Source organism: Hipposideros armiger, unplaced genomic scaffold (genome assembly GCF_001890085.2).
Source record: "Hipposideros armiger isolate ML-2016 unplaced genomic scaffold, ASM189008v1 scaffold_53, whole genome shotgun sequence".
Lineage (NCBI taxonomy): Eukaryota > Metazoa > Chordata > Mammalia > Chiroptera > Hipposideridae > Hipposideros > Hipposideros armiger.
In genome coordinates, this window is record NW_017731403.1 from 4963004 (window position 1) to 4970123 (window position 7120).

Below are 7120 nucleotides of genomic sequence, written 5' to 3' on the forward strand. Positions count from 1 at the left end.
AGAACTGAGTACCTATTGAATAATAACTGTCTTCCACTACTTATACTATCTATCAGACTGAGTTTCGTTTCATTCATTCATTACATAAGTGTTGAGCATTTTTGAGGGCTCAACACCGGTGGTACAAAGTGGAATGAGATAAACATGGTCCTTTTCCTTGAAGAGTCTACAGGCTAGTGGCAGAGCTAGACAAACAGAATAGGATGATGAGTGTTATTATAGGGGAAGGGTGATATAATGTGGGACTCATAGTATAAGCTCAATATAAATTTGATGAATGAAAGAATTAATTAATGATACAAGTGTGGGCTAGGCAGGAGTAACTAATCCAGGCTTGGAAGATTACAGAAGCCTCCCAGGAGGAATTGATGTTTATAGTGAGACCTGAAGGATGAACAGGAATTTGAGAAAAGAGAAAGGGAAGCAAATACCAAGAGAGGAAGTGCTTTAGGTAGAAAGAACAACAAGTGAAAGAGCAAAGAGTCAAGAGACATAATGACACCCAAGAGAAATTAAAATGTAGAGACACGTAAGATAAAACTAGAAGATTGGCAAGGGCCAGTGCCTGCACAGATTTGGAAGCAATGTTAAGAAGATTGAATTTTATCCTGAAAACAATAGGATTTCATGGTAGGACTTTGGGTGGCCAGCACAGACCGTAACTATCTTTGCATTTTAGATGACCCCTCTTGCTACAGGATGGATCCAGCTCTAGAGAAGGGATTAATGGGAATCTAGATTAGGCAAGCCTAGGGGGAAAACGATACTATTCAAGAAATATTTAGGAGGTATAAACAAAGAAGATGGGAACTAGATGTGGAGAATGTGGGAGAGAAATGAAAAATGATTCCCAGGGTTCTGGGGAAATGGTGTTTCAGTTATCTGCATTGCTATGTAACAAACCACTCAACGTTTAATAGCTAAACAAACAATGGTTTTATAATTTCTCATGGTTCTGTCAGTTGATGGTGCATGGCTTGGATGGTTCTTCGGCTGATGTTGCATATGCTCTTTCATATGCTCTTTCATGTGTTTGCCTACTTGTGGCAGCTTGAGCTAGCACATCCAAGATGGCTTCAATCGCCTTGGTGCAGACACATGGGAAACTGGCTTAGCTGGGATGTTGGGAGAGTTGGGTTTCTCCCTTCTTTCCATGTAGACTCGGGGACTTTCCATGTAGACTTTCCACTGTCTCCATGAAGGGTAGCTGGGCATCTTAAGTGGCAGTTCAAGGCTCCTACAAGTGAAAAGGTAGAAGCTGCCAGTGCCATGTCTCACTTCCTCCACATTCTATTGGTAAAGTGGGTCACAGGGCCAGAGAGATAGAATGTGGGAAGCTCTACACAAGAGTATCAATATGGGGATGAAGGGTTCTTTGGGGCCATCTTTGGAGAATAAGTACCACATATGGTGATACCATTCACTGAGGACAGAAAAACTGAAGGAGGAACATGTTTGAGGGAAGGAGAGCTCTAAGTTAAATTTTGAATAGATTGAGCTTGAGATGCACATGAGACATCCAGTAGGTAAGTAGATATGTATAGGGATATATGACTTAGGACAGAAGAGTGGGCTAGAGATATAGATTTGAGAGTCCTCATCGTATGGTAATTGACACAGGAAGCCTGAATAGAATGAAAGGAAAAGGTTAATGGCAGGGCCCATTAAAAAAAAAAAAAAGAAACTCCAATATTTAAAGACTGGGACTGAGGGGACTGAGAAGAACCTTAAAGGCAGACTGAGAAGATGAAGTCAAAGAAGTAGCAGGAAAATCAGGAGAGCTTTGAGTCACATAATCCAAAGAAGGTTGGCAGAGTCAGATGCCTCCAAGGAGGCTGTAAATCAGAATAAACTAGGTGATGCTGCAGTAACAAAATAATCCCCAAAATCACAGTGGCTTTGTTCTACAAATTTATTTCTCCTTCACACTCAGCCTGCTCCAGGACTCTGAGGAACCTCACTCTGAACCATGATCCAAGCAGGCTGGTTCCATCCTGTGTCTCTGCCATCTTAAGATAAGACCTCTACAATCATAACAAGGTAAGAGAGAGCATGGAGGGCTCACGCATGCTCTTCTATGCTTCGGCACAGCAGTGACACATGTAACTGTCCATTAGAGGTTTTGGCCAGAAGTAGGTTTCAAACTAACTACAGAGGAGATGGGAAAATGCAGGCCTCGTGTACTTAGTAATTGAATGAAACTTAGTAATTTCATAATATTGTCTTCGCCACAAAGATCACGTAGGGTAAGGACTGAAAATCATCTTTTGGATGGAGCAACCAAAGTATCTTTGTATGCTAAGCATCTTACCATATCATGGGCCCTCAAAAAAGATATTTATGGAGATGCTTAAGCACCTACTGTGTGTTTAAGGGGCCTAAATCTCATTCTGAAATAATCCCTAATAACTCTTCTAGACCTAAGGGACTGGGATATCAATAACCAGCTCTCCAGGTCTATGTAACACCCACCAAAAATGAAACATCTCTAAGGTATCTTCCATCATGATAAAAACCAATTTGGATGAGCATATGGTCGATCTGGCTGACTTTGCCTCTTCAGACAGTCAAAAATGTGAATCAATGGAGACAGTGGCTGTGTGTGGAGGCTCTAGTCTAAGCCAGAAACTTTAATTGCATTGTCTTCTCTTATGACAAGTAATAGGAAATGACTGTTTCCTACCAGTCTGAATTACAAGACGATTGTTTCCCTTTAACATTCACTTGCTGCTTGGCACTGCATGATGGTGGTATTAAAAATACAGTAATAAAGTCATTATTGGAGAAAGTGGCCAACGAGGAGCAATTTTCCAGCTTTCAGGGTCAACTTTAGTTATAAGGAATAGCTAAGTGGGAGGCACTAAAAGTTCCATGAAAACCCCACTTATGGGTTTTTCATAGGGTAGTCCTGGGAATAGTAGAATGTCACTGTCCAAAAAAAATCTCCTTTTTAAACCAGCTCTCCTCCTTATGACTTAATTAACCAAGAATATAAAACTAACGAAAGGTGAAAGAGTGATGAACAAGAAAGACTATTCTTCTTTCAGCAAGAAGACATGATCAATCAGTACCAATTAGAAGCTGAAACCACTCCCTCTACCAGGGAGGAAGAATTTCAATCTTCAGTAAATGAAAAGGAAAGAGGCCTGGAGAAAATCAGCTCAAGGAAGTGTTTTAGGGTGGTGGGTAAACATCATGTTGTCTTATAGGCACCATTTCCACTAATGACAGGAAAGAATCAATTATTTTTAAAACATTAATGTAGAGAGTAAAAGATGCATTCGAATTACAGTTCTGCTGTCCCTCTGGCAAAAGTCAATCTAAGTTAGAGGAATAATAATGCCCAAGTAATAGGGGCACACAGTGCAAGGAAACAGGACAAACTCTTTACAGTTGCAACTAAAACTTAATGCCACTAATAATATAATGCCTTCTGTTTCCTTTGTTACACATCTCAAAGGAAAAAAGTTGAGTTAAAAGCCTAGGATTTCAACATTTCTGTTTAATCCCCTGTAAATTATATTCAGGTTTCAAAAGACAGTGTGGCTCAAAAACACGGCAATCTTTGACATAGGTATCTGAGCAGGCGAGGACTAAGAGAGGTGGGTTCGCAAAGCTGTTGATCTCATTGCATCCCCAGAAGGACAGACAAAGCATCAGGATGGTCTGTGCAGACCACTTGTAAAGCCATATGTATAAGGAGCTACAACCAAAGAGAGGCAGATACATCTGGACGTTTTGTTCCCATGTGACAAGGGCTTGCTGATGGCTGTGCAGTGGTCATAAGCCATCACTGTATGCGTATAATGACTGGCAATTACCAGGAGCAATGAAAAAGTGAAATTGTAAAAAGCAACCAATGAAGAAAATGGCTTTTCTCTAGGGTAAGAAATGAACCAGTGCATTAGGAGTGACATTGGTGGCATAACAGAGACCTACAAAGGTGAGGTGATGGAGGAAGAAGTACATTGGAGTCTTGAGTCACTTCTGATTAACAAAATCATGCTCACATTGCCGATTACTGTGATAAAATAGATTACTAGGAATACAACAAAAAGGGCAGGCTGCAACTCAGCTCCATCTGTCAGTCAAGAAGAATAGCTAAGTGGGAATAAATAGCTCAGTCATGGTTCTGTAGTTTTTCTTCAACATTGTATTTAATGCTTGGTTTCCAATGAGATCTAAAGGGGAAAAAATGCATTTATCTTTTTATCATTTATGCACAAAAAATGACAGTATGGCTACTTTTAGCTGTCTATAATCTCAGTTGTTTCTAGACCCCATGAATGAGATAACATTTAATGTAAAGAGGTGTTAAGATAAAATTTAGAGAGCTTACTTGATATGAATATTTTATTGAGTGAGAAACAAATTGTGAACAGGGAGACTTCAAAAAAAAGTAGTCAGAAGCTGGCTCTCAGCAGTTACAGCTCAGTTTATAAAGTATGAATGAGGGGGTACGTTGTTTTCATATTGTGACTGGTTACTAGAAACCTACATTCCTCTTTGGATAGTAGTACTGCATAAGCTGATGTGTTTGCAGCTGATTGGATAGGAAGCTGCAAGATCACAATGACATGAAGAAAACTTCAATTTTGTTTAAGAGTCAGAGTCAGCATTTTGGGGAAATCGGGACTGTTTAAGTTTTGGTTATGTGGCTGTGGGTGGTTGGCTTAGGGGCATACTCAGATTGTGGCCTCCATTTTGGTTTTTCTTTAGCAGAGGTAAAAGTGTGTAGGTTTGCAAAATGTGAAGATATATCCAGAGGATTCAGAGAGATGAGCCATAGTACATGTGAAAATGTGAATTTATTACTTATTTTATAACTGTAGTCAACTGTTCTTTAATAATAAAAGTAATTTTATAAAAAAGATATTATTCCTTTAAAGTTTGGTGAAGCCTACCTTCCAGGTCTACAGTTCTTTGAACCATAGTTCTTTGAACCATGATGAAAAATAATTGCTTCTGCTTCTTTCTCATGCTCCAGATAAGTGAATTCTTACCTGATAATTTCCTGCTCTCCAAAAAAAGAGAAATATGCTTATGGTTGTATAGAAAAGAATTCTTAAAGGGACTACTTCAATCTCTTAACTATTTCTGAGAGATGGAGAAGGGTGTAAGGAATGGGACTTTCATTTTTTATTTTATCCATTTTACTAATGTTTTCATTTTTTCCCTGTGAATAATTACTATTTTGGTAATTGTTTAAGCATTTATTTTTTTAAAATAAACATATGTAACCAATGGTAGTTGGGGACAGGAGAATTGTAAGAAAGTATCTCTAAAAGACAAACTAAGTTTGCAACCAATAGATAAATAAGTCCTAGCGATCTAAGGCACAGCAGAGTGATTATGGACAACAATGCTGTATTCTAAAGTGGCTAAGAGACTAGATTTTAATTGTTCCCACCACAAAAAAACAAATTATAATTATGTGATGTGATAGAGCTGTTAGGTAATGCCCTAGTGGTAATCACATTGCAATATACAAATATATCAAATTAACACCTTAAACTTACACAACGTTATATGTCAATTGTGTCTCAAAATAAATAGGTAGATAGATGATAGATAGATAGATAGATAGATAGATAGATAGATAGATAGATAGATAGATAGATAAAGACACACTAATTTTTTTAATACAACATGTCTTACTTCCAGAATGTTGTGACTAAAGAGTTAGTTCTTTGTAACTTACAGCATCCATAGAAATAATGTTAATCTATTTAATGTAGCCGAACTACCATATATTCAAGACTAAATAGAGAAGAAATTCTTCATTTTAAAATTAATGATTTGACAAAAAAATGAATGTGAAATAAGTATAACCTTAAATGAATGAGAAGCAGATCAGTGTAGGGTTTTTTGTTGTGATTCTGAAGGACACTTCTGAGTACACTGAGTGCTTGGCAATCCTGATTACTAGTTATGTTACCTACAGTTCCAGTGTTTGACACTTATTTTCTGTATGACTACCAGCACTATTCTTACATATATTAGACAGGATGAAGTTTTTTTGTTTTCAGTTTTGGGTTTTGCCACATGGTGAGAAAAAGAGAGAGGAGGTAGAGGAGTTGTATGGAAGAGGGAGAAATCACGCAGGGAAGAAAAAAAGATTCCTAAGGTAACTGACAACAGTTTAAAAGAGGAATGTTCTTTAAAAATATCTGTGTGTAGATATGAGGGAGGAAATTAGCTCAATACAAATAATTGAGCTATAGCTGTTGAAAAACAAGGTGAGGGAGCAGGTTACACCCAGAATGTTCATTCTTCAAGAGAAGAAAGGTAGTTGAGTGATACATGGGTTCAAACAATTCCATAGTTTTGCCAGAAGGTGGGGTAACTGTCTTAGCGTGGCCTGGTTGCTGTCCCTAGTGACCTTTGAGTGAGTATGGAAATAAAAAAATAAAGAAAGATACAGCAATCTATTTGCATTATATGTTTCTGTAAGTAAGGATTTTGTAACTTGAGGAGTCTTTGTAACTAATTCTTTAGTAACGTCACAGTTTTGGATATGACTATGGAAAATCTCTGTTAATCATCTCAAATTGAAAAGATGACAGAGGAGAAGTTGACTTATCCTAAAATCAGAAAGAAAAGACTCTCAATCTACCAAAAGTTGTAACAGGGAAAACCATTTTGACCAATAATTAAAATCACTTTGAACAATGCTTGTTGCATCAAGAATCTTCAAATACTGAGGCTGGTTATTCATCAGGCCTTATATAATCCAGTACACACAGCCTCCAGTGTAACTTTAAAAGTTTGCAAAACATAGTCTTTAAAATTTATTCTTATTGATTGATACTCAATAATATTGATTTTACTGTTTAAGACTGAGTGGTTTATTTTAAACTACAGTGCGGAGAGCAGTAGTTTGCTTGAAAACAATAAAATAATAATGATAATCATTTTTTCCTCTCCCCCGCTTTCAGGCTTTGACCAGGAGAGAATAACTACAAGAAACTACTAATTTACAAAATATGCTGATGACCTAGTTTATTCATAACCATAGGAGTTTTAATTTATTAAACAACAATTTAATATAAGCAGTGCTTAGTAATTCTAGTTTGCTGTGTGTTTTATACGAGAATAATGTATTACTTAATGAGGAAGA